Consider the following 8,262-nt stretch of genomic DNA (forward strand, 5'->3'; position numbering starts at 1 on the left):
AAACCAATAATGTCCAACTCTAGAAACTAATAATGTCCAACTCTAGAAACCAATAATGTCCAACTCTAGAAACCAATAATGTCCAACTCTAGAAACCAATAATGTCCAACTCTAGAAACCAATAATGTCCAACTCTAGAAACCAATAATGTCCAACTCTAGAAACCAATAATGTCCAACCTCTAGAAACCAATAATGTCCAACTCTAGAAACCAATAATGTCCAACTCTAGAAACCAATAATGTCCAACTCTAGAAACCAATAATGTCCAACTCTAGAAACCAATAATGTCCAACCTAGAAACCAATAATGTCCAACCTAGAAACCATAATGTCCAACTCTAGAAACCAATAATGTCCAACTCTAGAAACTAATAATGTCCAACTCTAGAAACTAATAATGTCCAACTCTAGAAACTAATAATGTCCAACTCTAGAAACTAATAATGTCCAACTCTAGAAACTAGTAATGTCCTACTCTAGAAACTAACAATGTCCAACTCTAGAAACTAATAATGTCCAACTCTAGAAACTAGTAATGTCCAACTCTAGAAACTAGTAATGTCCAACTCTAGAAACTAATATTGTCCAACTCTAGAAACTAACAATGTCCAACTCTAGAAACTAGTAATGTCCAACTCTAGAAACTAATAATGTCCAACTCTATAAACTAATATTGTCCAACTCTAGAAACTAGTAATGTCCAACTCTAGAAACTAATAATGTCCAACTCTAGAAACTAATAATGTCCAACTCTAGAAACTAACAATGTCCAACTCTAGAAACTAGTAATGTCCAACCTAGAAACCAATAATGTCCAACTCTAGAAACCAATAATGTCCAACTCTAGAAACTAATAATGTCCAAAATAGGTTTAAAAACCCCAAGGGGTTCCCCCCCAGGTCCAAAGGTGGGGAAGGGGGGTGTTTTTGGAATCCCTGGCCAAACCCAAAACCCTTTGGATGGGTGAAAAATGTTATCCCGGGGGAAGGTGCCCCGTTCCCCCCCCCTGGTCCCCAGCCCCCTTCCCCGGCCTTGGGGGGGCCCCATTGGCCCCCCCGTGGGGCCCCTCCGGGGGCCCTGGGCCGGGCCCCATTGGCCTTCCTTATGGACGAATCCCCGGAGGGGTCGGCCCCGAGGGGCCTAAAGCCCCACATCAGCAAAATTAGGGAATTTTTAAAATGAAGTTTCCCCTCTCATATGGGACGAGGAACACTGAGCTCCTCTCTCCCCTCCTTATAGGTTTAGGAATTCTCCCCCTCCTCTCTCCTTAGGGACGTTAGGATACACTAGCCCCCCTTTCCTTCCTCTCCCCCCTCCCCCCTCTCTCCCCTTTTGGGGGCCCTTTGGACAAATGACATTGGGCCCCCTTTTATCCTTTTTTAAACCCGAAAAGGATACCCCTAACCCCCAAAACAAAAAAAGCCCCACAGAGGTAAAAACCCCCCAAACCCTTTTGGGGGCCCCAAAATCCCCTGGGGCTTTCCTTTCCCCAATTTTGGAATTTTTCCCCGGACCCCCTGGGCTTTTCCTTTCTCCTAAAGGGTCCAATTTCCCCCTTTTGAGACTTGAGGATATTCTCCCCACCCGGAGTTGACCTTTCCATGGGCTTTTAGACCCCTTACCCTCTCTTTCCCTTCTCCCTGGGAGCCCGATCCAAACCCCCTGGAGCTTCCTTTCCCCCTCTTTTCCTTTTTTGGGGGGCTTTAGGAAAAAACCCTCTCCTTTTCCTTCTCCCCTTTTGGACTTGGAAGGGGACCCCCTTGGGGCCCTTTCCCCCTCTTTTCCCTTAAAGGAGCTTTAGGACCCCCTCGAAACCCTTTCCCCCTCTTTCCTTATTTGGGGGCTTTAGAAAGGACCCCCTGGGAGTTCCTTTTCCCCGTTAAATTTTGAATTGTTGGGTTTGCCCCTTTGAGATGAAATGTTTTTAACCCCAAGAGAAATAAAAGTTTGAAAACCCCCTTTAAAATTTTTTTCCCCGGGGGGGGATCCAAATCCCCCCGGGGACCGAATGGAATTGTTGTTTTTAAATTGTTGGACCCCCCAAAGGGACCAAACCCCCTGAGGTTTTAGGACCCCCCTGGGGCTGACCTAACCCCGGGGCCCCAGAAAAATTACCCACTTGAGGTTGACCGACCCCCAGAGGTTTTAGACCAAATCACTGGGGCTTGGAGGGACCCCCCCTTTTTCGAGGTGACCAATTTCCCCCAGGGTTTTATCCTTTCCCCCCCGGAGGTGAAAACCCCCCCGAGGTTTTTTAAAAATTTTCCAAAAGGTGACCCTGAACCGGAGGTTTTTACCGACCCCACCGACTTGGAGGGGACCTGGACCCCCAGGATTTTTACCGGGACTTTCGGAGGACCAAACCCCCCAAGGGGCTTTTAGGTTTCCCCCCCCCGGAGGTTAAACCAAACCCCCGGGGGTGACCATTAGGGGACCCACGAGGTTTTAGACCTTTTCCCCCCGGGACCTTTCCCCATGGGTTTGAGCCACAACCCCCCGGGACTTGAGGACCCCCAAAAGCTTGAAAATTATTACCCAAAAAATTAAAAAAACCCCCAACCCCTTAAACGATTTGATCCACCTAAGGGGGATAAATTTCCCCCCTAGAGCAGACCCGTTAAAGGACGGTTATTATTTATTTGAGATTTTACATTTTCCTAAAGTTTATTAAATTTACCCTTTTAAAGTTTAAAACCTTAATAAATGAAAATTTTTCCCCCACTAGAGAGCTTGTGGTACCATATTACCCCACTAGAGAGCTTGTAGTACCATATTATGCCCCACTAGAGAGCTTGTGGTACCATGTTACCCCACTAGAGAGCTTGTAGTACCACATTGCCCCACTAGAGAGCTTGTAATGCCATGTTACCCACTAGAGAGCTTGTAGTACCATGTTACCCCACTAGAGAGCTTGTAGTACCATGTTACCCCACTAGAGAGCTTAGAAAACCATTTACCCCACTAGAGAGCTTGTAGTACCATGTTACCCCACTAGAGAGCTTGTAGTGCCATGTTACCCCACTGGAGAGCTTGTAGTACCATGTTACCCCACTAGAGAGCTTGTGTATGTTACCCCACTAGAGAGCTAGTACCATGTTACCAAGGCAACCCACTGGAGAGCTTGTAGTGCCATGTTACCCCACTAGAGGCTTGTGGTACCATATTACCCCACTAGAGAGCTTGTAGTACCATGTTACCCTTCTAGAGAGCTTGTGTGCCACATTGCCCACTAGAGGCCTGTGGTGCCATGCCCTACTAGAGAGGCTTGTGTACCATATTGTCCCACTAGAGGCTTGTGGTGCCATGTTATCCCACTGGAGAGCTTGTGGTACCATATTACCCCACTCAGAGGCTTGTGGTACCATATTACCCCACTAGAGAGCTTGTGGTACCATGTTATCCCACTGAGGAGCTTGTAGTGCCATGTTGCCCCACGAGGCTTGTTGTTGTACCATGTTACCCCACTAGAGAGCTTGTAGTACCATGTTACCCCACTAGAGGGCTTGTAGTACCATGTTACCCCACTAGAGGGCTTGTAGTACCATGTTACCCCACTAGAGAGCTTGTAGTACCATGTTACCCCGCTAGAGAGCTTGTAGTACCATATTACCCCGCTGAGAGCTTGGTACCATATTACCCCACTAGAGAGCTAGTAGTACCATGTTGCCCCACTAGAGAGCTTGTAGTACCATGTTACCCCACTGGAGAGCTTGTAGTACCATGTTCCCCCACTAGAGGCTTGTGGTACCATGTTACCCCACTGGAGAGCTTGTGGTACCATGTTACCCACTAGAGGCTTATAGTACCATGTTACCCCACTGGAGGCAGTACCATATTACCCCACTAGAGAGCTTGTAGTACCATGTTACCCCACTAGAGGGCGTGTAGTACCATATTACCCCACTAGAGAGCTTGTAGTACCATGTTACCCCACTAGAGAGCTTGTAATACCATGTTACCCCACTAGAGAGCTTGTAGTACCATGTTACCCCACTAGAGAGCTAGTAGTACCATGTTACCCCACTAGAGAGCTTGTAGTACCATGTTACCCCACTAGAGAGCTTGTAGTACCATGTTACCCCAATAGAGAGCTTGTAGTACCACATTACCCCACTAGAGAGCTTGTAGTACCATGTTACCCCACTAGAGAGCTTGTAGTACCATGTTACCCCACTAGAGAGCTTGTAGTACCATGTTACCCCACTAGAGCTTGTAGTACCATATTATCCCACTAGAGAGCTTGTAGTACCATATTACCCCACTAGAGAGCTTGTAGTTCCATATTACCCCACTAGAGAGCCTGTAGTACCATTTACCCCACTAGAGCTTGTAGTACCATGTTACCACACTAGAGAGCTTGTAGTTCCATATTACCCGAGTAGAGAGCCTGGTGCCATTTACCCACTGGGAGCCAGGTACCATGTTACCCCACTAGAGAGCCTGTGGTGCCACATTTGCCCACTAGAGCTTGTGGTACCATGTTGCCCACTGAGAGCTTGTAGTACCATATTACCCCACTAGAGCTTGTAATACCATGTTACCCCACTAGAGAGCTTGAAGTACCATGTTGCCCACTAGAGAGCTTGTAGTACCATATTACCCCACTGAGAGCTTGTAATACCATGTTACCCCACTAGAGAGCTTGTAGTACCATGTTACCCCACTAGAGAGCTTGTAGTACCATGTTACCCCACTAGAGAGCCTGTAGTACCACATTACCCCACTAGAGCTTGTAGTACCATGTTACCCCACTAGAGAGCTTGTAGTACCATGTTACCCCACTAGAGAGCTTATAGTACCATGTTACCCCACTAGAGAGCTTGTAGTACCATATTACCCCACTAGAGTGTGTAGTACCATATTATCCCACTAGAGAGCTTGTAGTACCATGTTACGCCACTAGAGAGCTTGTAGTACCATGTTACCCCACTAGAGAGCTTGTAGTACCATATTACCCCACTAGAGAGCTTGTAGTACCATGTTGCCCCACTAGAGAGCTTGTAGTACCATGTTGCCCACTAGAGAGATTGTAGTACCATATACCCCACTAGAGAGCTTGGTACCATTTCACCCAACTAGAGAGCTTGTAGTACCATGTTACCCCACTAGAGAGATTGTAGTACCATATTACCCCACTAGAGAGCTTGTAGTACCATGTTACCCCACTAGAGAGCTTATAGTACCATGTTACCCCACTAGAGAGCTTGTGGTACCATATTACTCCACTAGAGAGCTTGTGGTGCCATGTTACCCCACTAGAGAGCTTGTAGTACCATATTACCCCACTAGAGAGCTCGTAGTACCATGTTACCCCACTAGAGAGCTTGTAGTACCATATTATCCCACTAGAGAGCTTGTAGTACCATGTTACCCCACTAGAGAGCTTGTAGTACCATGTTACCCCACTAGAGAGCTTGTAGTACCATGTTACCCCACTAGAGAGCTTATAGTACCATGTTACCCCACTAGAGAGCTTGTAGTACCATATTACCCCACTAGAGAACAACAACAACAAAAACTCAGGAGACATGATGTTATCTTTAGAAAATAATTTAATAACATTTAAATCCATCATGTAAAAAACAACAGTGGAAGGACGTGGCTCCGCCCCTCTAGAATACTCTTTAATCATCTTGTGGTAGGAGGTCGACAAAAAGAAAAAACAAGAGTCCTGCAAACATTCAGTTTGTCTGTGTTTCTTTAAGTTTGATCACTTAAACAAAAGATTCTCGTTTCCTCGGACAAAGAAAGAAACGTGCAGCAGAAGCTGCACCACGGGGGGGGGGGGGGGGTGAAGTCCAAATGAAAGGTGACAGAACGAAACAGGGAGGACATGAATCAACAGTGTGTCACTCAGCAGGCCCATACTCACGTACATGAGGAGGAGCCCCCAGGAGGAGGAGCCTCAGGAGGAGGAGGAGCCCCAGGAGGAGGAGGAGCCTCTAGAGGAGGAGGAGCCCCAGGAGGAGGGGGACAGGGCCCCGTCTTACCTCACTGACTGGCTCTAGTTCTACTGAGTGAGTTCTGAGTGTCTGATGTTGGGCCGCTCGCTGAGGCTCACGCCCACCTGCTGGCAGCGCAGCACGCCACGCGCCGCCATGGCCGCCTGGAACAGCAGGCGCTGCAGGGGGGGGAGAGAGAGAGAGGGTATGGGGGGGAGAGAGAGAGGGTATAGAGATAGAGGGTATGGGGGGAGAGAGAGAGAGAGGGTATAGAGAGAGAGGGTATGGGGGGAGAGAGAGAGAGAGGGTATGGGGGGGAGAGAGAGAGGGTATAGAGATAGAGGGTATGGGGGGAGAGAGAGAGAGGTATGGGGGGAAGAGAGAGGAGGTATGGGGGGAGAGAGAGGGGTACAGGGGAGAGAGAGGGTACAGGGGGGGAGAGAGGGGGGAGAGAGAGGGTGATGGGGGAGAGAGAGAGAGGCACGGGGAGAGAGAGAGGGACAGAGGGCATGGGGAGAGAGAGAGGGTACAGAGGGGGAGAGAGGGTATGGGGGAGAGAGGGGTAGAGGGCAGCAGGAGAGAGAGGTATGGGGGAGAGAGAGGGTATAGAGGGTGCAGGAGAGAGAGATAGGGTATGGGGAGAGAGAGAGGGTACAGAGGGGGAGAGAGAGGGAGTGGGGGAGAGAGAGGTTATGGGAGAGGGAGAGGGTACAGGGGGGAGAGGGTACAGGGGGGGAGAGGGTACAGGGGAGAGAGAGAGAGGGTACAGTGGGAGAGAGGGTATGGGGGAGAGAGGGTACAGAGGCACGGGGAGAGAGGGTACAGAGGGGGAGAGGTGCAGGGGAGAGAGAGGGTAAGGGGAGAGAGAGGTATGGGGAGAGAGAGGGCAGAGAGAGAGGTATGGGGAGAGAGGGAGCGGGTACAGGGGAGAGAGAGGGTATGGGGAGAGAGAGACAGGGGAGAGAGAGGGGGGAGAGAGAGGGGGAGAGAGAGGTATGGGGGCGAGAGAGAGGGTAGAGAGAGAGGGTATGGGGGAGAGAGAGAGATGGGGGAGAGAGGGTATGGAGAGAGAGGGTATGGGGGAAGAGAGAGGGTATGGGGGAGAGAGAGAGGGTATGGGGAAGAGAGGGTATGGTGGGAGAGAGGGTATGGGGGGAGAGAGAGAGAGGGTATGGGGGAGAGAGAGGGTATGGGGGAGAGAGAGAGAGAGGGTACAGGGGGAGAGAGGCGGTACAGGGGAGAGAGGGTAGAGGCACGGTGGGGAGGCGAGAGAGGGCACGGGGAGAGAGGGTACAGAGGGTATGGGGGAGAGAGGTATGGGGGAGAGAGGTACAGAGGGCACGGGAGAGAGAGAGGGGGGGAGAGAGGGTACAGAGGCACGGGAGAGAGGGTATGGGAGAGAGATAGGGTATGGGGGGGAGATAGAGGGCAGGGGGAGAGAGAGGTATGGGGGGGAGAGATAGAGGTATGGGGAGAGAGAGGGTAGAGAGAGAGGTATGGGGGAAGAGAGAGAGAGAGAGAGAGAGGTATGGGGGAGAGAGAGAGGGTATGAGAGAGAGGGTATGGGGGGAGAGAGAGGGTATGGGGGGAGAGAGAGGGTACAGGGGGGAGAGAGAGGGTATGGGGGAGAGAGAGGGTACAGGGGGAGAGACGGTACAGGGGAGAGAGGGTATGGGGGAGAGAGAGGCAGGGGGGGGAGAGAGAGAGGGGAGAGAGAGGGTACAGAGGGTATGGGGAGAGAGAGAGGGTATGGGGGGAGAGAGAGGGTATGGGGAGAGAGGGGGTACGGGGAGAGAGAGAGAGAGGGGGGAGAGAGAGTATGGGGGAGAGAGGGTGAGGGGGGAGAGAGGTATGGGGAGAGAGAGGAGAGGGTACAGGGGAGAGGGAGAGAGAGGCAGTGGGAGAGAGAGGTATGGGGGGAGAGAGGTATGGGGGAGAGAGATATACAGGGGGGAGAGGGTGAGAGGGGGGGAGAGGGTACAGAGGGGGAGAGAATGGGGGAGAGAGAGGGTATGCAGGGGGAGAGAGGGTATGGGGGAGAGAGAGGAACAGGGGAGAGAGGGATGGGGAGAGAGGTATGGGGGGAGAGAGGGTACAGGGGAGAGAGAGAGAGGGTATCGAGAGAGGGTATGGTGGGGGAAGAGAGAGAGAGGGTATAGAGAGAGAGGGTATGGGGGAGAGAGAGGGTATAGAGAGAGGGTATGGGGGAGAGAGAGAGGGGGTGGGGAAGAGAGGGTATGGGGAGAGAGGGTATGGGGGGGGAAGAGAGAGAGGGTATGGGGGGGGAGAGAGAGAGAGGGTATGGGGGGGAAGAGAGAG

This window comes from Pseudoliparis swirei, chromosome 6 (genome assembly GCF_029220125.1).
Source record: "Pseudoliparis swirei isolate HS2019 ecotype Mariana Trench chromosome 6, NWPU_hadal_v1, whole genome shotgun sequence".
Lineage (NCBI taxonomy): Eukaryota > Metazoa > Chordata > Actinopteri > Perciformes > Liparidae > Pseudoliparis > Pseudoliparis swirei.